The following is a 24,462-nucleotide window of genomic DNA, read 5'->3' on the forward strand; positions in this document are numbered from 1 at the left end:
TATCTAGAACCTACCATGTTTCCCTGAAAATAAGACATCCTCCGAAAAAAGGGCATAGTGGAGGATTTACATGATAGTTTAAAATAAGGCCCCCAATGTCACCATGCCGCTACCCTCTGCCACCCTCCACCGCTGACGCAGCAGGCATACCAATGGTCCATGGCTCCCACATCCTGCCACACATCGCACCGCATGCCCAAGGTCATGTCCTGCAATCCAGCATGATGACATCTATGCGATGCGCCCTGTGAGAGGAAGAGGCGGCGCTCTATGACTGTGAAGAGGCCAGGTAGCGTTCTGGGGAAGCACAGTGTGGGGGTGTCGGTAGCTACAGCCATCTCACTGTCTCCACCTAGAGGTTTGGCAGTTGCCACCTTGTGCTACCACCAGGGCCGGCGTCAGCACCCGGCTTACTCGGGCAAATGCCGGGGCCCACGGGCCCTCAGGGAGCCCCCCGGCACTTGCCCACCGGAATGATTAGCCACCAGAGCAATGCCGCCCGCATCCCTGCCGCCCGGTGAAGGGATGCATCCCCAGATTGGTGGACCGATGGTTTCACACCGGCTGCCCTCTGCAGCTGTTGTGAACAGCGCGGCCGGCCGCCGCGTTACTCACTCAGCTGCTCTGCCCGGCCCGCTCTGCCCCTAAAGATCCCCCTCTGTGTAGCAGACGTGCCACACGCAGGCACGTCTGCAGTACTCCCCTGACGGCTGACGTCACTTCCTGGATGCGCCGCAGAGGATCCAGGAAGGCAGAGCAGAAGACGCCGCCGGAAACAGGAAAAAGAAGAAGACGGCGCTGCTGGGGATTGATGTGGCAGAGACAGGTGAATATGTTTTTTTTTTGTTTCCCACGGGGGATGCATATTCTATATGGGGATATTACAAAGGGTATGCCGAATCTTTATGGGGATGTTACAGGGGGGGGGGGACTATTCTGTATTATGATATTACAAGGGGGTGGGGTATACATGGGCAAATTACAAAGGGAGGGGGGACTATTGTATATGGGCATATTACAAAGGGAGGGGGGACTATTGTATATGGGCATATTACAAAGGGAGGGGGGACTATTGTATATGGGCAAATTACAAAGGGAGGGGGGACTATTGTATATGGGCATATTACAAAGGGAGGGGGGACTATTGTATATGGGCATATTACAAAGGGAGGGGGGACTATTATATATGGGCATATTACAAAGGGAGGGGGGACTATTATATATGGGCATATTACAAAGGGAGGGGGGACTATTGTATATGGGCATATTACAAAGGGAGGGGGGACTATTGTATATGGGCATATTACAAAGGGAGGGGGGACTATTGTATATGGGGGCACCAATGTGTTGGACCAAAGAACCTAAAATGCTTCTCTGACAGATTCTGGAAAGAAGAGTCGTGGCTTGGGCCTGATGGAAAGAAAAAGAAAACTGAACAACTCTGATCAGGGAAGACATCACCTGTAAGTCACTGGATATCCAAAAGTCCAAAAGCGCAACATTTTAACTACTACTTAGAGCCCTTCTCAAGTATGCCAGAGAATGTCTATTTACTATATGGGGCACTGAGGGGGTCTAACTATACCTGCTGTTTTAGTGTCGCCACATGATTTGCTCCACAAAGGGGCCCGCTGAGCCTCTGTCACCCAAGGGCCCACAAAAACCTGGAGCCGGCCCTGGCTACCACAGTGGTCTCACACTTGTCTCTACACCACAATGTTGTTACCAGGACCCGGCAGAGGTACATGGACCAGTCCTGAGTGGGACCAGACAGTGAGGGGAGAGACGGGGACTGATGGGACAGTGAGGAGAGAGACAGTAGTGATGGGACAGTAAGGGGAGAGACCGGACTGATGGGACAGTGAAGGGACTGATGGGACAGTGAGAGGAGAGTCAGGACTGATGGGACAGTGAGGGGAGAGACAGGACTGATGGGACAGTGAGGGGAGAGTCAGGACTGATGGGACAGTGGGGGGAGGGACGGGACTGATGGTACAGTGAGGAGAGAGACAGGACTGATGGGACAGTGAGGAGAGAGACAGTAGTGATGGGACAGTGAGGAGAGAGACAGGACTGATGGGACGGTGAGGGGAGAGTGAGGACTTATGGGACAGTGAGGGGAGAGACGGGACTGATGGGACTGTGAGGGGAGAGACAGGACTAATGGGACAGTGAGGGGAGAGACGGGACTGATGGGACAGTGAGGGGAGAGACGGGACTGATGGGACAGTGAGTGGAGAGACGGGACTAATGGGACAGTGAGAGGAGAGACGGGACTGATGGGACAGTGAGGGGAGAGACGGGACTGATGGGACTGTGAGAGGAGAGAAGGGACTGATGGGACTGTGAGGGGAGAGACAGGACTAATGGGAATGTGAGGGGAGAGACGGGACTGATGGGACAGTGAGGGGAGAGACGGGACTGATGGGACAGTGAGGGGAGAGACAGGACTAATGGGACAGTGAGGGGAGAGACGGGACTGATGGGACAGTGAGGGGAGAGACGGGACTGATGGGACAGTGAGGGGAGAGACGGGACTGATGGGACAGTGAGGAGAGAGACAGGACTGATGGGACAGTGAGGGGAGAGACGGGACTGATGGGACAGTGAGGGGAGAGACGGGACTGATGGGACAGTGAGAGGAGAGACGGGACTGATGGGACAGTGAGGGGAGAGACAGGACAGAAGGGAAAGTGTGAATTCTTCTTTGTGGTAAAATAAGACATCTCCTGGAAATAAGACATATGGCAGCTTTGGGAGCAAAAAATTATATAAAAAACACTTATTTTCATTTTCACTTATTTTATTTTAATATGCAAAAGAAGAGCCTGTGGAGCCCCATCAAAGAGTCTCAAAACACAGGACTAGCCAGATATCCCTCCGGAAAGGACACAGATAGTACTGCTTCCTAATCTCTCCCTGTATATGATGTAGACACAGATAGTACTGCTTCCTAATCTCTCCCTGTATATGATGTAGACAAAAAGTACTGCTTCCTAATCTCTCCCTGTATATGACGTAGACACAGATAGTACTGCTTCCTAATCTATCCCTGTATATGATGTAGACAAAAAGTACTGCTTCCTAATCTCTCCCTGTATATGACGTAGACACAGATAGTACTGCTTCCTAATCTCTCCCTGTATATGACGTAGACACAGATAGTACTGCTTCCTAATCTCTCCCTGTATATGATGTAGACAAAAAGTACTGCTTCCTGATTTATCCCTGTATATGACGGAGACACAGATAGTACTGCTTCCTAATCTATCCCTGTATATGATGTAGACAAAAAGTACTGCTTCCTGATCTATCCCTGTAAATATTTATTAAACACTTATTTTCATGGAAACACAGTATATATATCCTCCTGTAAGTTAAGTAAGGATACATAGTATTGTGTAATTGTCCCTATTTTATCAGAATAATTATGTGGTAACAGATAGTACTGCTTCCTTATCTCTCACTGTATATGATGTAGACACAGATAGTACTGCTTCCTAAACTATCCCTGTATATGATGTAGACAGAGATAGTACTGCTTTCTCATCTCTCCCTGTACATGATGTAGACACAGATAGTACTGCTTCCTTATCTCTCCCTGTATATGATGTAAACACAGATAGTACTGTTTCCTTATCTCTCCCTGTATATGATGTAGACACAGATAGTAATGATTCCTTATCTCTCCCTGTATATGATGTAGACACAGATAGTACTGCTTCCTAAACTATCCCTGTATATGATGTAGACAGAGATAGTACTGCTTTCTCATCTCTCCCTGTACATGATGTAGACACATATAGTACTGCTTCCTTATCTCTCCCTGTATATGATGTAAACACAGATAGTACTGTTTCCTTATCTCTCCCTGTATATGATGTAGACACAGATAGTAATGATTCCTTATCTCTCCCTGTATATGATGTAGACACAGATAGTACTGTTTTCTCATCTCTCCCTGTATATGATGTAAACACAGATAGTACTGCTTTCTCATCTCTCCCTGTATATGATGTAAACACAGATAGTACTGCTTCCTGATCTATCCCTGTATATGATTTAGGCACACATAGTACTGTTTCCTCATCTCTCCCTGTATATGATGTAGGCACATATAGTACTGCTTTCTAATCTATCCCTGCATACTGTATGATGTAGGCACAGATAGTACTGCTTCCTTATCTATCCCTGTGTATGATGTAGGCACAGATAGTACTGCTTCCTTATCTCTCCCTGAAAATCATGTAGGCAAAGAGTACTGCTTCTCATCTCTCCCTGTATATGATGTAGACACAGATAGTACTTATTCCTCATCTCTCCCTGTATATGATGTAGGCACAGATAGTACTGCTTCCTTATCTATCCCTGTTTATGACATAGGCACATATAGTACTGTTTCCTAATCTATCCCTATATATAATGTAGGCAGAGATAGTCCTGCTTCCTTATCTATCCCTGTATATGACGTAGGCACAGATAGCACTGCTTCCTTATCTATCCCTGTATATGACGTAGGCACAGATAGCACTGCTCCTTATCTATCCCTTTATATGATGTAGGCACAGATAATGCTGCTTCCTAATCTCTCCCTGTAAATGATGTAGGAACAGATAGTACTGCTTCCTTATCTCTCCCTGTATATGATGTAGGAACAGATAGTACTGCTTTCTTATCTATCCCTTTATATGATGTAGGCACAGATAGTACTGCTTCCTTATCTATCCCTGTATATCATGTAGGCACAGATAATGCTGCTTCCTCATCTCTCCATGTAAATGATGTAGGAATAGATAGTACTGCTTTCCTACCTATCCCAGTATATGATGTAGGCACAGATAGAACTGTTTATTTTAACAACAACTAATTATAGTGATGTAGTCAAAGACAGGACCCGAGGTTGCCTGACTAGTCAATTCTCTTTTGTTCTTGAAAAGTTTCTTTGCATGTCACAGCTTTTTAGTGGTTTTCTCCCACAAGTCTTAAGTTGAATTGTGATGAAATTCTGAAACTAAAAAGTTTGAATATGTGCTAAAAGGTGAGAATAATCTGTAAAAGATAGAAGATAGAATCATGCACTTCAGCAATACATTAGAGGAAAAAGAGGTAAATTAACTTACTGGCTGTGGAGACAAGCCCTTGGAATTTTTTTAAAGTAGAATACAATTTAAATGTAAAAATAATAATAATAATAATGAGATGAGCGAAGCGAATCTGACGAATTCCGATTCACAGTGAATTGTGCGTTTAGTTCGCCTCATTGCAATTTGCGAATTTGATAGATTTGCTTCGCAAATTCTCTAAACATGGTGGCCGCCATGTTTAGAGAATTTGCGAAGCGAATCTATCGAATCATATTTTTAATGAAATTTGTATGCAATTCGGGAGAAGGAGAAGAAGAAGTAGAAGAATCTCTAATAAAAATTAAAAAAAAATTGAAATGTGAGAGAAGAAGAAGAGAAAAGAAGAAGAAGAATCTCTAATAAAAAAAAAATAAAAAATTGAAATGTGAGAGAGACATGTCGGGGTCTGAGTGCTCAGACCGCTACCGACCAGGAGAACCAGTGAAAGACAACTGCACTGGCGTGCGCTCCTCTCCCTGCTTTGTGCCTGTGTGAGCTGGAAGGCTTTGTAGACTTACATTATGCTGTTGTCAAGGTCATATGACACACATTGAGCGTACACTTCTCCCATCTTATTCTCCTGATTGGTCACAGTCTGAACATTCAGACCCCAACTGTTAAAAACTTTATGACTAGAGATGAACAAAAAAAATGTTTTTTTTCATTTGGTTCATCAGGATCACAAATTTTTGGTGTAAAATTTTCAAACTTGCGAACTGAGCCTTAACATACAGAACAGTAACGGAGCTTAACAATAGTTTAGCTGTTTTGATGCATTACTTACCTGTCCTCTTCTGTGTCTTCTGTGTTCTTCATAGCTGTCAGCATTCTGCCTTTCTCCTCTTCTATATCTGTAAATAGGTTTCTATATCCGATGCCAGAGATTGACAACCAGGTATGGCATCCAGAAAATATCTCTACAGATATAGAAGTGCAGAGAGGCAGAGAACAGGACCAAGAAAAGCTGCGTGCAGTGCCAACTGGTCTATGGTATTCTCTGCAGACCCTACTGCTGAATAACAGCGCGGTTCCTGTTCTGCTCACCCAACCGTACCTTGTGCTATGTAACTTTACATATGACTGGAAAAGGTGAGGTGAGCAGTGCAGGAGCCACTCTGCTATTCCCTGCTGCCGCCCGTACTCAGCAGTACGGGCAGTAGTGTGTTAATACTGTGCATTCGCTTCTTCCAGTTCTGATCTCTGCTTCTTTGCTATTCTATAGATTTCTGGATACCATACCCAGTGCTCTATCTTTGGCATCTATAGAAGAGCAGGGTAGGCAGAGCACAGATAGCTAAGACTGAGTTCACACTAAGTTTTGCAATTTGTTCGTTTTATTCATCCTTTTTTGCAAAAAACTGATGGAAAAATGGATGCATTTATGCTGATCTTTTTTTCCATAGACTGCCATTATTAAAAAAAAAAAAAAACAGATCAAAACTAGAGATGAGCGAACCTCCGTCCATCCGAACCCGAAAGTTTAGCATTTGATTAGCGGTGGCTGCTGAAGTTGGATAAAGCTCTAAGGCTATGTGGAAATCATGGATATAGTCATTGGCTATATCCATGTTTTCCAGACAACCTTAGAGCTTTATCCAAGTTCAGCAGCCCCCGCTAATCAAATGCTAAACGTTCGGGTTCGGATCGACTCCAGCATGCTCGAGGTTCGCTCATTTCTAATCAAAACGCATCCATTTTTTTTCAACGTACACAAAAATGTAGCCAAACACATTTTTGTGTATGTTAAAAAAAAGGATGTGTTTTGATGGGGTTTTTTGGTTTTTTTTTTTTTATAGTGGAAGCCAATGGAAAAACAGATCAAAACGGGTGCACATAAATGCATCAATTTTTTTGCAAAAACAGATGAAAGAAAAAAGATTGCAAAAACGGGGTGTGAACCCAGCCCAATGTGTATGGATTCTTTATAAAACATATATTTTGAATTGATGGGGACAGGGAGAACCTGCTCAGTTCCTGCTTTCTGTAAGTAAGCTGAACAACTCAAAAAATCATATATTTAAAAAAAAATGTTTACAATTGCAATTTTTAATGATTTTGCTTTGCTTAAGCTGACTGTATTTAGATTCCTTTTTTTTGTTGTTTTTTGTACTTTTTATTAAAATAAATTTATAAATATTTACAATAAAAAATAGCACTTGTTCAAAGTGGAAATTAAATTAAAAAAAAAGGCTTCAGCTTTTACAAATTCTGCAGAAGTGTGTGAAATATATAAGTGGGTCATCATCTATTTATTTCTGTAGATTTAAGAGATCATCAAAATGAACGTCAGTATATACTAACCCACATCCACCACTGATTTGGTTTATATGATGGAGCCCAAAGATAACCCAATACACGGCCTAAAATAAGTGCACAAGCAATAAAGACTAACATGATACATGTTAATAGGACTAGTTCAGCTATGTATGGAGATATATATTACATTGGGAATTATATACTGAGCACTGTCAGATAATTTTTATAGCATCATTATCCAGCGAAAATCTTTTTCTTTCAAATCATCTGGTTTCAGAAAGTTATATAGATTTGTAATTTATTTCTATATAAAAATCTCACTTCTTCCCATACTTATCATCTGCTGTATGTTCTGCAGGAAGTGATGTATTCTTCCCAGTCTGACACAGTGCTCTCTGTTGCCACCTATGTCCAAGTCAGGAACTGTCCAGAGCAGGAGAGAATTTCTATGGGGATTTGCTGCTGCTCTGGAGAGTTCCTGTCTTGTACAGAGGTGGCAGCAGAGAGCACTGTGTCAGACTGAAAAGAAAACACCACTTCCTGCAGGACATACAGCAGCTGATAAGTACTAGAAGACTTGATATTTTTAAATAGCAGTAAATTACAATTACTATATTCTGAAACTAGCTGATTTGAAAGAAAAATATTTTTGCTGGAAAACCCCTGATCTATGAGACCACAGGAATTGTTATTTTCTCAGGGACTTGTTATCTATACTGACTAGAGTAGAGCAGCAATATTCCTTAGAAGGTCACGTTCATGGCTACAGACTAGAGATGAGCGAACCTCGAGCATGCTGGAGTCCATCTGAACCCGAACGATCGGTATTTGATTAGCTGGGGCTGCTGAACTTGGATAAAGCTCTAAGGTTGTCTGGAAAACATGGATACAGCCAATGACTATATCCATGTTTTCCACATAGCCTTAGGGCTTTATCCAAGTTCAGCAGCCACCGCTAATCAAATGCCGAACATTCGGGCTCGGATGGGCTTGAGCATGCTCCAGGTTCACTCATCTCTAGTCATTATATACAATAGTAATATTAAGAAATTCATTAAAATAAGGATACAGAAAGTCTGATGTTTTCTAGCTGACTATAAGAACAGTGTTATAACTGAAATAACTGAAAGTAACCTGCGTCCAGGGCTTTATATGTAATTAAACTGACATAAAATACCTTAAAAAAAGAAACGTTAAAAAAAGTGTTTGTTTGTTTTTTATGTAGCAAAGACACAGTGATAATGGATATTAATACCAACTCCTTCTATTCTCTTTTGTTTCATCCTCTATATTCACCAACCATTAGGTGGCATGCAGGTGGGTCCATTCTTAAAGGGGTACCTTGAAGAGAAAAACAGTTTTCAAATCAACTGGTGTCAGAAAGTTCTATAGATTTTATAATTACCTCTATAAAAAAAAGTATTCCAGAACTTATGATCTCCTGAATGTCCTGCAGGAAGTGGTGTATTCTCTCCAGTCTGACACAGCGCTCTCTGCTGCCACCTCTGTCCATGTCAGGAACTGTCCAAAGCAGCAGCAAATCCCCATAGAAAACCTTTACTTACTTTTATTGATATTATACAGATTATAATACCTGTTCTGCAGCTTTTTGTACAACTCTGCACCTTTTGCAAAGTGTTCTTAAAAATCTTTAGATATGAATCATTACTATCATTTCCTGAACCGCATACATAATATCTAGCATAAGATAAAAATATAAAAATTTGGAAGGTGGCACATATCACATACCACATCTTGATGTTGAACTTTTATGTCATCTAATCAACCCATTAAAACCATGCAACTTTTTTTTATTGCATTTTCATACTGTTATTCAGTGCATTATGCTCTGAATATGGACTTCCTTTCCCATACTTGTCTGGCCAATCACAGGACAGCACCTACTCCTGTCTGCCAGTCATGACAGTGTTGGGGAATGTGCATCGGATTGAGCACCCTGGCACTATTCAAAGGGGTTATTTGTAGGCTGCTAATATAGATAGGAAAGAGAAGGAAGCCACTGGTGTGATCAGCAAGAAAATGGAGGGAGGAATAGATTCAGGAGGCAGCTCTGTGTACAGTAGTAGGAACACAAGGGACAGCAGCTCACAACACTATAGGGGACATTCATCAAGACCAGCATGTCTCTGCCCGGCTATCAATCCAATCCAATTATTTTGCTAAATTACAATCTATGAGGCCAAAAAATTCAGCTCAGTCGGGGACTGGAGCATACTGCAGAACATTCCTCCCGGATCTATCTTGGTATCACAGTGGGTCTCAGGAAAGAGACATTCTGCAATCAGTAATTTATAGCGTTTTTAATTTATGATTCTGGTTTAATTTGTGCTTGGTAAGAATTACATTGATCCTGGTAGAATAAGGGTTAAATTCTGCAGGTTTGTCTTCTGAGGAGATTACGTGTAAGGTTAGGTTCACACTGCATTCTCCAATCTGTTTTTTTCATCCGTTTTTTGCAAAAACGGATGAAAAAAAACTGATGCATTTGGGTACATCCGTTTTGATCCGTTTCTTCATTGACTTCCAAAAAAAAAAAAAAAAAACGGATCAAAACAGGTCAGTTTTCTTTAACAGACACAAAAGTAGTGTCAGCTATGTTTTTGTGTCCTTAAAAAAAAAAAAAAACATCCGTTTTGATCCGGTTTTTTTTACAATGGAAGTCAATGGAAAAATGGATCAAAGCGGATGCACCCAAATGCATCTGTTTTTTTCATCCGTTTTTGCGAAAAACAGATAAAAAAAACTGATTGCAAAAATGCAGTGTGAACCTAGCCTAACATAAGGCTAAAGGGATGCCACTCACTAGCATATTTGTTCTTTGACTTGTGTAGAAATACACAGGTTTCAGGAAATATGTAACACCACTTGAGGAATAAATAAGATTACTAAGAGATTAGAAAAAGGTTTATGAGAACAAATAGACATAAGTCTTCAGACTATGGAGGAAGAAGATTTAAAATGGTCAGTGTTATTTCAGATTCTCTATAATTTACAACATACTGCTGTGTGTAGGTGACTGTCTATACCTGCAATCTATTTTTCTACCATCTGTACCTGAAAGGTAAATCAAGGCTTCTCTTCTGTGACTACTCATAGAGCCAGATTTATCACAGTCTACAGCCTGGATTTATAGTCTAGAGATGGTAGACAAACTCATAGATTGCAGGTACACAGTCCAGGTACTCTCTCACCTGCACACCGCAGTATGTTAGGAATCACCTACGTTATCAATAATAGAGAATTTGAAATGATACTGACCATTTAAAATCTTCTTCCCCCATAGTCTAAAGGCTTCTGTGTATTTGTTCTTATAAACCTTTTTCTTATCTCTTAGTAATCTTATTTCTTACTCAAGTGGTGTTACAAATTTCCTGAAACCCGTGTATTTCTACACAAGTCAAAGCACAAATATTCTAGCAAGTGGCGTCACTTTAGCCTTATATTACACGTATTCTCCTTCTCAGAAGACAAAGCCGCAGAATTTAACCCTTATTTTACCAGGATCATTTTCACTCTTACCAAGCACAAATGAAACCAGAATCATAAATTAAAAACACTATTTAAGGCATGTCAAAAATTACTGATCGCAGCGGGTCTCATTCCTGAGACCCTCTGTGATCCCAAGATCTGGGGGGAATGTGCTGTAGTGCGCTCCAGTCCTCGGACGATCTGATTTTTTTGCCTCAAAGATCATAGATCGATTGCCGGTTCGATCAAGTCTGATGACATGTCAAAGTGCTTTATTACAAAGCCCAATCAGGCAGAATCGGACAGATATCGCTTCTTGTGATAAAACAATGATGAGCTGAGGAGCCAACATCTCATAAAGTCATCGACAACACTGTAATAGTGATTCATGGCTGACAGCTGATACTAGGGTAAAGAAAAAATGAAGATTATACTTACCTGTCCAGGCTCCCCCGGTGTCCTGCTGCCTTGTTCCTGTGTCCCCTACTCACGGCAGCCACCTCCGACACTTTCAAACCCGTATGTAAAGTGACAAGCCACTCAACCTATCACTGACCACCCCGCTGTCCCGTCTCGGCCAGTGATTGGCTTAGCAGCCTGTCAATTCAGACAAGAATTACAGATTAGAAGTGCCGAAGGCAGCTGCAGTAAGTGGGAAACACAGGAACAAGTAAACAGGACCCGAGGGGAGCCTGGACAGGTAAGTATAATCTTTATTTTCTTTACACTTAATAAAGGGCTGCACAGACTTCGCTTACAATGCTCCATGATATTTGAACTGTATATAAGGCTTTGCTGTACTCACTTACCCAGGATGTCAGGCTTTATTATACAGCCCTTACACTTTAAACTCCTCAAACCAACCCACAAAACTCTTTACAGTGCTGCACCTCCCTATATCTGATTCCTCATCTCTGTCTAGCACATGACCTCAGCTCTTCTAGTCATCTTAGATTGACATCTTCCATAATCTAAACCTCTTACCTTCATGTTTTTTCTTGTGCTACATAAAAAAGACCAAGTTCTAAAAAAAAATCTAAAATCTTGTGTCTGGCTCCGAATTACATTTTGTAGAACATTAAAAAGTCGCAAATGATAAATTGGGCTCTAATTCCGGATTATGGGAACTTTTGGGTGAATACAGGCAGATTAAAACAAAGTCGCATCTGAAAAATATTCACCCGTCGAATACTGGTTCATAGATGGGTGAAAAATCCAATTATTCACCAAAAAATAGGCGCAAAGCCCTTGATATATTTCCCCCTTTGTGTCTAGTAACAATGTTGTTATCATGTTTGTGGCCGACCACGTGACAAACCGTTGTCCCAGACTGATTTTTCTTTGGCTTATAAAAAATTATTATATTTTTGTTGATTTAAATGTTCACAGAAAAATATAAAATCTTTAACCACACCTTAAAAGGAAAAGACAACAACCGAGGTTATAGCTACAAAAGCAAGAACAATAGGCATCATTATTTCTCAAGATCTGTTTCTCAAGTTCCCTATTTGCGTGACAAAAGTGGTTCACTCCTGCTTGCAAAAAGAGTGTGATTCTGCTTCTTCAGGGTGAAAAAAAAAAATGTTTAGTTTAGAAATCAATAATAATAAAAAAAGATACAAATAAATTTAAAAAAAAACTAAGAAAAGAAAACCAATTAAAAATGATAAACTGGTCAATGAGGGTATCGTATCAGTAAGGCTGGGTTAACACTATCTTTTTTAAATCAGTTTTTTCTAATCCATTTTTTTGCAAAAAAAAAGACGAAAATCTGTTTTGATCCGTTTTTCCCTTGACTTTTATTTAAAAAAGGTCATACTGGAGTACCCTTTTAACCCATACTTGCTTAGCTAAGCATTCTAAGGCATGATCAGTATGTAGTTTCCATGGAGCCCTAGTGTAGGGGACCATGAACAATATGTAGACATAAAAGAATCCTGATGTCACTGATATCAGTTTTGAAAATAAAGCAGCACACAGCAGATGCAGAAAGCTTTCTAATGTCAAATTAGTGACAGCAGGGGAGAAAAAGGCCACAAGACTCATGTAAGCAAAAGGGATCCTAGAAACCTAACCTAAAACCAAAAGGGGAACCAATGTGAAGCAAAATGTTTCCTCATTACCAACCTGCAAAACATTCTATGAACAGCTATGTATATAGTTTCCCCGGTAGCCAGGCCTCCACGTATATAGTTTTCCCGGTAGCCAGGCCTCCACGTATATAGTTTCCCCGGTAGCAAGGTCTCCATGTATATAGTTTCCCCGGTAGCCAGGTCTCCATGTATATAGTTTCCCCGGTAGCCAGGTCTCCATGTATATAGTTGTCCTGGTAGCCAGGTCTCCATGTATATAGTTTCCCCGGCAGCCAGGTCTCCATGTATATAGTTTCCCCGGCAGCCAGGTCTCCATGTATATAGTTTCCCCGGTAGCAAGGTCTCCATGTATATAGTTTCCCCCGTAGCCAGGTCTCCATGTATATAGTTTCCCCGGCAGCCAGGTCTCCATGTATATAGTTTCCCCGGTAGCCAGGTCTCCATGTATATAGTTTCCCCCGCAGCCAGGTCTCCATGTATATAGTTTCCCCCGCAGCCAGGTCTCCATGTATATAGTTTCCCCCGCAGCCAGGTCTCCATGTATATAGTTTCCCCCGCAGCCAGGTCTCCATGTATATAGCTTCCCTGGTAGCCAGGTCTCCATGTATATAGTTTCCATGATAGCCAGGTCTCCATGTATATAGTTTCCCTGGTAGCCAGGTCTCCATGTATATAGTTTCCATGGTAGCCAGGTCTCCATGTATATAGTTTCTTCGGTAGCCAGGTCTCCATGTATATAGTTTCCCTGGTAGCCAGGTCTCCATGTATATAGTTTCCATGGTAGCCAGGTCTCCATGTATATAGTTTCCCTGGTAGCCAGGTCTCCATATATATAGTTTCCCTGGTAGCCAGGTCTCCATATATATAGTTTCCCCCGTAGCCAGGCCTCCATGTCTATAGTTTCCCTGGTAGCCAGGTCTCCATGTATATAGTTTCCCTGGTAGCCAGGTCTCCATGTATATAGCTTCCCTGGTAGCCAGGTCTCCATGTATATAGTTTCCCCGGTAGCAAGGTCTCCATGTATATAGTTTCCCCGGCAGCCAGGTCTCCATGTATATAGTTTCTTCGGTAGCCAGGTCTCCATGTATATAGTTTCTTCGGTAGCCAGGTCTCCATGTATATAGTTTCTTCGGTAGCCAGGTCTCCATGTATATAGTTTCTCTGGTAGCCAGGTCTCCATGTATATAGTTTCCATGGTAGCCAGGTCTCCATGTATATAGTTTCCCTGGTAGCCAGGTCTCCATGTATATAGTTTCCCTGGTAGCCAGGCCTCCATGTATATAGCTTCCCTGGTAGCCAGGTCTCCATGTATATAGCTTCCCTGGTAGCCAGGTCTCCATGTATATAGTTTCCCTGGTAGCCAGGTCTCCATGTCTATAGCTTCCCTGGTAGCCAGGTCTCCATGTATATAGTTTCCCTGGTAGCCAGGTCTCCATATATATAGTTTCCCTGGTAGCCAGGCCTCCATGTCTATAGTTTCCCTGGTAGCCAGGTCTCCATGTATATAGCTTCCCTGGTAGCCAGGTCTCCATGTATATAGTTTCCCTGGTAGCCAGGTCTCCATGTCTATAGTTTCCCTGGTAGCCAGGTCTCCATGTATATAGTTTCCCTGGTAGCCAGGCCTCCATGTATATAGCTTCCCTGGTAGCCAGGTCTCCATGTATATAGCTTCCCTGGTAGCCAGGTCTCCATGTATATAGTTTCCCTGGTAGCCAGGTCTCCATGTATATAGCTTCCCTGGTAGCCAGGTCTTCTTGTGTTGTGTTGTGCACGCAGGCGAAAGTAATGGCAGAGATCTACACCTGTTCAGTCGCAGGATTTGTATGCCAGCCATACGGCAGGTGCAGGTCAGGCCAGTTTCACTAAGAGGCATGTTCCAGCGGGACAATCGGGGAGGGGTGTCTTCATTAATGTCCCCCGAAATGTCTATATTTTCTTGTTTATGAGCAGTTTTACGTTCATGTAATGGTGCAACTTAATCAAAAAGACAAACAGTTTGGTTATAAAATATCTGGTCTTCCTTTGATAACAATATTACTTTGTTTCTTCACGTTCTACCTCCACCACTATGACATTGCGCACTAAGTAACGTCTCTCATTTCCATTGTTCCTATCACAGTCCGTCATCAGTACATTTATAAGTGCTAGAATAACCACAAAGTCATGAGCAGCTATGGCAGGTATATTCATCATATAAGATCTGATAAGGTACTATCATTGCTCAGCAATCACAGACAACAGTCTCGTTGCAGTAAGGCATCGCAGATTAAAGTTTGTCCGGAAAGTCTCCATAGTGTGTAGATGAGATTTGTTAAAACCCTATCCACATTCGAAATCTGCAGGTTTTCTTCTTCTGTCTGTTAGCAGTGCATGGAAAACCCCATAGCAGCTAAGCTCCACCCACTAATTCAGGGAAAACTGAAATGTAAGGACGGAGCCTGCAGAAGAGAAAACTGATAGAAAATGCCATATATAGGTTAAAGGGGTACTCCAGCAAAAAAGTCTTTCAAATCAACTGGTGGCAGAGATTTGTAATTTGCTTCTATTTAAAAAAAAAATATATCAAGTCTTACAGTACTTAGCTGCTGTATGTCCTGCAGAAAGTGATGTATTATTTCCAGTCTAGAGAATTTGCTCTGGACAGTTCCTGAGATGGACAGAGGTGGCAGCAGAGAGCATTGTGCCAGACTGAAAAGAATACGCCACTTCCTGCAGGACATACAGCAGCTGATAAGTACTGGAAGACTGGAGATCTTTTAATAGAAGTAAATTACAAATCTATATTCTGAAACCAGTTGAAAGTTCTAATCTAATCTATTTTTTCATAAATATAAATATGTTTTGTTGGGATGATACAAATAGGAATATGAAGCGATCATAGCGTAAAACGGACATCGCCTATGTGTTTCGTCTATGACTACCACTTCTATACAGTGGCTTGAGGGTGGCAAATTCTTCTCCGCTGTTACTGTGCAGAACGTATTCCTTAGTTGTTTGCAGAAATTCTCCTTTTGACCATCTGCAAAGTCATTAGAGGAAACCTGATGATTCATATTGTTTAGAAGAATTCCGGGCACACTGATTAAAGGAACACGAAACAAAGTAAATGCATAAAACATATGCCAGCTCTTCCTCGCTTTATGGCCTCTAATCCTTTGATTCTATAACGTTTTATATTATACTTTAAACTAAGAATTAAATAATAGAAATCTTTCACATCCGTACTGCCCAGTGTCTGCCTGATATGTGGCTGTAGCAGTACACGGCCCTCAATGCCCTGTTTGCAGTAGAACAAAAAAATTAAAGGGGTTATCCGGGTAACAAAAACAATATTCTAAATAATCCCCCTTCCGAATACCACCCTATGTCTAATATACATGTATAACCTATCTTGCAACTTTCCCTGTTTTTTTCTGATTCTTCTCCATTCTTGATGTCTAAAATCCTGGGTCCACTCTGACCACGCTCAGCTCCCTCTCCCCCCTTCCTCACTTAGTCCCATAAACCAGCTGAATATCAAAGAAATTAGCAGATTAACCACTGATTTTTGCTACATTTCTAGAAGATGGTTTCATGATCATCTAGAAAATGCTACACGAGGGTAAACAGGGGGGGCAGCAATATTTTTTTTAGTTAATTTCCTGTACACTGTCCTGTGTATGTACATGAGGAGCAGCACTGTAACTCTTTCTCAGCACTTCATGCTCACTCATATTCCTTGGCTCCTCCCCTTTCCATAGACTTGTATGGGTAGTGTAAGCCCACTCTCACTCTGCTGTAGACAGCTTTCCCTTAGTGATAAATAGTTTGTAAACTCTTCCAGCTAGGACCCCTTCTCTATTATTGTGTATTTCTACAATATCTGATTGTTAATGTAGCCTCAGAGCTCTGCAGTGCTGCAGAATTTGTTGGCAGTGTATTAATAAACATTATAAGAAGGGGGATACTGTCTTTACAATGTTCTTCAGCCTTAGGGTGGTATGACACAGAACGATCGATCGAAAAATCGTTAAATCGGATTTGAACGATAACAGTTTTGTGAAATAGCAGACAGCGATTAAACGACCAACGAGAAATCGTTGGTCGTTCAATAGAATTTGGACCTATTTTTATCTTTGATCGTTCGCAAATCGTCCGCATGTAATAAGACGTTCGGTCGTTCACAGTAACGGCGAATACAGTGGCGACGACAGGACGAACGCAATATACTCATATTCATATGAACAATCATATTCACTCTGTGTAATTGGGTGAATGATTTCAGGTCGTTCGCCAAAGCCGTCGTTTGAGTTCATTTATTGTCGAAAAATCGCTTTATGTAATAGTAACCTTTATGCTATATGTTTTAAAGGAAGCCTGTCAGCCCGGCGGTCGGGGTGAAGCCCACCCGACCCCCCGGTGGAGCCCCTTATATTTACCCCTTCCTTGAAGTCCCGGTCCTGAACCCCGTCCCGCCACTGAGAAATCCCCATCGGAAGCCTTGCGCGACTTGGCATTCATTCTCTATGGGCATTGGACTCATCTCTGGTGAGCGTGCGCGGCTTCCGACAGGGATTTCTCATCAGGGGGATTCCTCATTCGAGGAAGGAGTAAGTATAAGGGGCTCCACCGGTGGGTCGCGTGGGCTTCACCCTGGCCGCCGGGATGACAGGTTCCCTTTAAGATATTATTGTAACATGTTTGTATTAAAGTGGTACTCCGGAAAAAATATTTTTTTTTTAACAAAAAGTTATACATATTTGTAAATCTTCTTTTTAAAAATCTCAAGTCTTCCAGTACTTATCATCTGCTGTATGTCCTGCTGAAAGTGGTGTATTATTTTCAGTCTGACACAGTGCTCTCTGCTGCCATCTCTGTTAGGTACAGGAATTGTCCACAGCAGGAGTGGTTTTCTATGGGGGTTTGCTCCTATTCTGGACAGTTCCTATAACAGACAGAGGTGGCAGCAGAGAGCACTGTGTCAGACTGGAAAGAAGACACCACGGAGTTCTCCACAAATCCATACGGATTTTGCTGCTGGTAAACTACAGATTTCACTCCTTTAAAATGAAGTAGTAAAAGCCCTAAAATTTGGATATCCCTGGAAATTTCCAAGAAGAAAACTTCAACTGTTTATGGAAGTGAAGTTCAGAACCCTATCCCGTCGGCTCCCCGATAACATTTCCACCTATTGTACCTCTTCTAGTATGCAAGGGTTAAGGGAAGAATATAAAGGAAAATGTGTAAACTAAAAAACATAAAGTAAACAACCCAAATTAAGATTCTGATCGGTACAGTTGAGTGTCCCACCCCATTACAGAGGCCCCCTATATTATGTACAGTCAGGGGTTTATGATCTTTAAAAACAATCTAATGTTTGAGATAGAAACCACAAAGAAGAGTTCGGAAACTATTTCTTCATTTACTGTATGTGAGGCACAAAGTTGGCAACACCCATCCCACCCCTATAGCACCAATCTTATAAATTTCTACAAGAAACTGGTCGGCCTCATGAAGATATACTCGTAGATGGATCAATAATTTACCCAGGAACATAGAGAATATCTCAGAAGATTGTTCTAGGAAGTATATCTCTCTTAGGGGGATTGTCGGATCTCCCCACTACCACCACCAGTAGGACCTTTGCACTAGAAAGTGCCCTAATAAGTTTTATAAGATCTGGGACCCCTGGTGTTAATTGCCCTTAAAGCGACTCTGTACCCACAATTTGTCCCCCCCAAAACGCTTGTACCTTCGGATAGCTGTTTTTAATCCAAGATCTGTCCTGGGGTCCGTTCGGCAGTTGATGCAGTTATTGTCCTAAAAAACAACTTTTAAACTTGCAGCCCTGTACAAAACGGCCGTGGATTGGAGTATCTGTGCCCTAACTTTGCACCACCCCTCCGTCCCTCCTCCCCACCCTCTTTCCTATTCCTCTGCTGTGAACACTGCACAGGTGCCTTAAAGATCCAGCCCATGTGCTGTGCTCTCACAGGTGATGTATAGGAGAAAAACTGCCTGGAGCATTCCTAATGTTGAGGAGGGCGGGGAGGAGGGACAGAGAGGTTGTGCCACCCTAATGCATAGTCACTCTAGGCCACAGCCGTTTGGCACAGGGCTGCAAGTTTAAAAGTTGTTTTTTAAGACAATAAATGCATCACCTGCCGAATGGATCTCAGGACAGATCTTGGATTAAAAGCAGCTATCTGAAGGTACAAGTGATTTGGGGTGGGCAGATTGAGGGTACAGAGTCGCTTTAACAACTCTATCTATTAAGGCTATAACCTAACTTGTCCCCTCTGGAAGTCCTTGAGTGCCTCTTACCCTGACCTCACTGCAGAATTGTTTAGATGCCTGTTTCCAGACATGTATGCTTCTTTTCTGTTGCTGAGTCATGTTATGTTATTAACTTTCTGTTCCCGGAGGAATCGCTCCATATTACTTGCTTTTGTATAATTGATCTGTCGTCCTCGGCAGATGTTCTTGTCTTTGCATTAGTAATGTTGATACTGTGCCATGCTCTTCTTGTCTTTGATCCTTAAAGTGTCACTTTCAAAATCTAAATCAACAGTAGATGCGATATAAAGCAAGTTTGCAATATACATTCATTATTGTTTTTGTTGTTATCATGCTGTAATACAAAGCTGTACTTACCAGAAATCCAGGTCCAGTCTCCTGAAGGCAGATTTTCTGAAAAAAAAAAAAAAAACAGACTCAACACAGGTATTCCTGCCAGTACACTCAACGTGTCCATCAATCACATGACTGCTTTCTTTCTGTGAGCGCTCAGATGGTCTGGGATACATTGGACTTCCTGTTTTCTGACTGTTTTCTTTTTTTTTGAGAAAAAAAAGAGTCAGAAAACAGGAAGTGCAGTGTTCTCCATGATAACTAAAAATAAATAAATAATGAATGTAAATTGCAAACTTGCTTTATATCACATCTACTGTTGATTTGGATTTTGAAAGTTATAACAACAGTGACATTTTTAATAAAAACTAGATAAAAAAAATATTCAAGCTTTGTGGGAACCAGAAGAATGTGTTTGTTCCCCATAGAGATCACAGGAACACTCAGCTGTGCCAAACGTCCCTGAATATGGAGAGAACAGGGGCCGGTCGGGAGAGATAACTGACGGACATACGATTGTTTGGCCTTTAATTATTGGGGGCTAGGTTCACACTACGTAACTGTGCGGCTGTATTTTTTATGCGGCTGTAAATGTGCGGATGAAACTACGGCCGTGGGAAAAAATAGACATGCGGCTCAAAACATACGGTCATTTACTTTGAAATCTGGTTCAACTAAAAATAACAAATAAAATCTTAAGAAAGTGATGCAAACACCTCTGGATGCATCTGGGAAAGCAGGGAACACAGTTTACATGAATCGCTATTACCGGGGTTTGCGATCCTCTGCACTAATGCCGATGTCTCTCATGGTTAATCTATTAAAATAATAAAACACATTTTCGTTGTAATAAAGTCCCTTTCGTTGTTCAATAATTAAATTTAAACTAATCCCTCATTTTGCAATTAAATATACTGTTAAAATAAATAGATATATAAATAAATGTATATTTATATATATATTTATTTTTTGACAGTATATTTAATTGCACAATGATGGATTCGTTAGAAATAAATTATTGACCAACGAAACTGAATTTATTTCAACGAAATTGTGTTTTATTAATTAAATATTAATTAGTACAGGAAGCTCCATAAGCCGTTAATTCATATGCCGGCAATAGAGCATTCTGCACAGTGACTTCATTGTGCTGCGGACCAGCAAAGAGACAACATCGGGGTGAGTATAGAGCTCTCCCCACCCCCTCCCCAGTACTGCTCCCCTCCCAGCAAGGAAGGGGGGGTCAGTTAACCCCTTCCTTGCTGGGATGGGTGCAGTCTGACATCAGTCTGGCCCCCAAGGGGTTAAGGGGGATGCAATACAAAAATTTTTAACTTGTGTCTTTTTTTTATTTCTTTACTTTATAGACTTAGTAGTGGAAGCCGTCTAATAGACGGAATCCATTACTAAGTTGGGGCCTAGTGTTAGCCGGTATAAAATGGCTAACACTAACCCCCTATTATTACCCCAGTACCCAATGCCACCAGGGGTACTGGGAAGAGCTGGGTGCCAGTGGTCCCGGAGCGTCAAAATTGGCGCTCCTGGACCGGGCGGCAGCAGGCTGGTAAGATTTAGGCTGGGGAGGGCCTAAACCAATGGCTCTTCCCACCCTGGTGTTACCAGGCTGCTGTCGTATTGTTTTTAACCCGGCTGGTTATAAAAATAAGGGGGACCCTATGCGGTTTTTTTTTTTTAAATAAATAAATAATTTTAAAAAAACGCATAGGGTCCCCCCTATTTTTATAACCAGCCGGGTTAAAAACCAAACGACAGCAGCCTGGTAACACCAGGGTGGGAAGAGCCATTGGTGTAGGCCCTCCCCAGCCTAAATCTTACCAGCCTGCTGCCGCCCGGTCCAGGAGCGCCAATTTTGACGCTCCGGGACCACTGGCACCCGGCTCTTCCCAGTACCCCTGGTGGCATTGGGTACTGGGGTAATAATAGGGGGTTAGTGTTAGCCATTTTATACCGGCTAACACTAGGCCCCAACTTAGTAATGGATTCCGTCTATTAGACGGCTTCCACTACTAAGTCTATAAAGTAAAGAAATAAAGACAAGACACAAGTTAAAAAATTCTTTTATTCAAATAAAAACACCCCCACACCCCTCATTGACCATTTTATTAAAAAAAAACATTAAAAAAACGCTGGTCATCGACGTAGTCCACGGAATCCGACGTAATCCCCAGGATACCGATATCTGAAAAACAAAAAGGGAGAAACACACAAAAAACACACAAACAGGAGCACAACACCCATCATTGTGAGCCGTGTTGTGCTCCTTACAGTATGCAGCATCTTTACTGATCGCTGCTTACAGTCTGGCCCCCAAGGGGTTAAGGGAGGATGTATTGCATCCCCCTTAACCCCTTGGGGGCCAGACTGATGTCGGACTGCACCCATCCCAGCAAGGAAGAGGTTAAGTGACCCCCCTTCCTTGCTGGGAGGGGTGCAGTGCCGGGGAGGGGGTGGGGAGAGCTCTATACTCACCCCGATGTGTCCTCTTCGCTGGTCCGCAGCACAATGAAGTCACTGTGCTGCGGACCGGCTCATTATATGTGCGCTGAGCCGATCAGCCAATCAGCTGAGCGCACATATAATTCTAAATGTTTCTTCTAATAATGCTATTGTCACAACATAATTAGAAGAAACATTTGATGTTTTCATTAAAGTAAAGTGATGATTAGTACAGAATGCTCTATTGCCGGCATATGAATTAACGGCTTATAGAGCTTCCTGTACTAATTAATATTTAATTAATAAAACACAATTTCGTTGAAATAAATTCAGTTTCGTTGGTCAATAATTTAATTCTAACGAATCCATCATTGTGCAATAAATATACTGTCAAAAAATAAATATATATATAAATATACATTTATTTATATATCTATTTATTTTAACAGTATTTTTAATTGCAAAATGATGGATTCGTTAGAATTAAATTATTGACCAACGAAAGGGACTTTATTACAAAGAGAATGTGTTTTATTAATTTAATATATTAACTATTAGAGGCATCGGCATTCGGCATCATTGCCGGCTATTTTTGAAGTACTCCTTACGGACCGCCTGTCAATCCTCGGCCGCATGTCCAGCCGCAAACAATGGTCTTGTTCATTTTTTACGGGTCCGTTTACGATCGGGCCGTAGATTCATACATAGTGTGCACTGTGCAGCCGTATATCCTATACTTTCCAGCGTACGCATGAACCACCAAAAATACCGCCGCACAATTACAGCCGCAAATACAGCCGCACAGTTACATAGTCTGAACCTGGCCTCAAGGTGTATGGAGACCTTAAGAGCGATAATTGGCCAAATCCGCCCGATTTGGTTGATTATCGCTTAGTGTAATAGAGACAAAGATCTATCATCGGGCGCCGACCGTGCATCGCTACATGTAATGGTGATGCGTGGATGCTGGTTGACGATTCTACAAACAGTATAATTACCCATCCTCACTTCCTCCCTGGTCCCACGCGCTGCAGCTTCAGAGAGGCCCATCTGGGCTAATAGGCTGCTCAGCCAATCAATGGCCAGGGAAGTCCTGGCCAGTGATGGGTTGAGCGGCCTGTCAGCTCAGATGGGCCTCGGTGAAGCTGCAGCATGCGGGACAGGGGAGGAAGCGAGTATGGGTAATGTACAGTAAACTGTTTGGGCAGGGGCTGCAAGGACATCAGTAATGATGTCCATGCAGCCCTTGCTAAACGATTATCAGGCCATGTAATAGGCCTGGTAAACAAGCGCCAATCTAGCAGATCGGTGCTCACATACAGTATTTATTGGGCCCGTGTAATAGGAGCCTAAGTCTTTATCTAGATCAGCCTACCAGAAAACTCAATGTTGTTCTAAATAGGGTCTCTTCTTTCTGTAGTTGGAAAATCTGTCTCTTACCTTGGCCAAAGCCAACAATCCTTGGTCAATGAATTAAAAACAATGCAGCCATAGAAAGGTGTGGATAAACCTGTGATAACAGACAAAAAAACTGAAGGTGCATATACTCCTCCCAGTGAACACTCGATAAACACCTGCTCTGTAGATATTAAAAAGTGAGGATCTTAGCAAACTATTTGATCAGAGTGTACCATGTCACCACGTTACAGAGTGTACCATGTCACCACGTTACAGAGTGTACCATAACACCACATTACAGAGTGTACCATGTCACCACGTTACAGAGTGTACCATAACACCACATTACAGAGTGTACCATGTCACCACGTTACAGAGTGTACCATGTCACCACATTACAGAGTGTACCATGTCACCACATTACAGAGTGTACCATGTCACCACGTTAGAGTGTAACATGTCACCACATTACAGAGTGTACCACGTCACCACGTTACAAAGTGTACCATGTCACCACGTTACAGAGTGTACCATGTCACTACGTTACAGAGTGTACCATGTAACCACGTTACAGAGTGTACCATGTCACCACATTACAGAGTGTAGCATGTCACCACGTTACAAAGTGTACCATGTCACCATGTTACAGAGTGTACCATGTCACCACATTACAGAGTGTACCATGCTGCTTGTGGCTTAAAGAGGATGTACCACCAGATACATCCTCTTTAAGCTGAATGGATGGATCATGGATCAAACAGCGCCGTCACGGTGGATACAACGGCGCCGTGCACGGGAACCGGGCCGCGGTCTGAAAAATGGACCGCGGCACCGGCTTCTCCATGATGGTGCCGTTCGATCCGTGGGTTCAGCTTAAAGAGGATGTACCTGGTGGTACATCCTCTTTAAGTAGAGACAAAAAAACAGAAGGTGCAACAGCAACCTACAGGTGCAAGGGCTTACCGTATATACTCTTCCTAGTGTGCGCACAATAAACACCTGGAGTAGGGACCATGTCTTTGAGAACACCTTAACGT

At 42.2% G+C, this 24,462-nt stretch overlaps 1 long non-coding RNA gene across 1 annotated transcript in view; it reads right to left on the reverse strand.

Moving 5' to 3' along the window:
- Nucleotides 1-8,637: 8,637 nt before the first annotated feature.
- The window catches only part of LOC138803062 (uncharacterized), a 34,288-nt gene continuing 18,463 nt past the window's right edge, over nt 8,638-24,462 (reverse strand). The window contains exon 3 of the long non-coding RNA XR_011364853.1: nt 8,638-8,720. This is a non-coding gene — a long non-coding RNA (uncharacterized lncRNA). The remainder of the gene's footprint in view (nt 8,721-24,462) is intronic.

This window comes from Dendropsophus ebraccatus, chromosome 10 (assembly GCF_027789765.1).
Source record: "Dendropsophus ebraccatus isolate aDenEbr1 chromosome 10, aDenEbr1.pat, whole genome shotgun sequence".
NCBI classification, from domain to species: domain Eukaryota; kingdom Metazoa; phylum Chordata; class Amphibia; order Anura; family Hylidae; genus Dendropsophus; species Dendropsophus ebraccatus.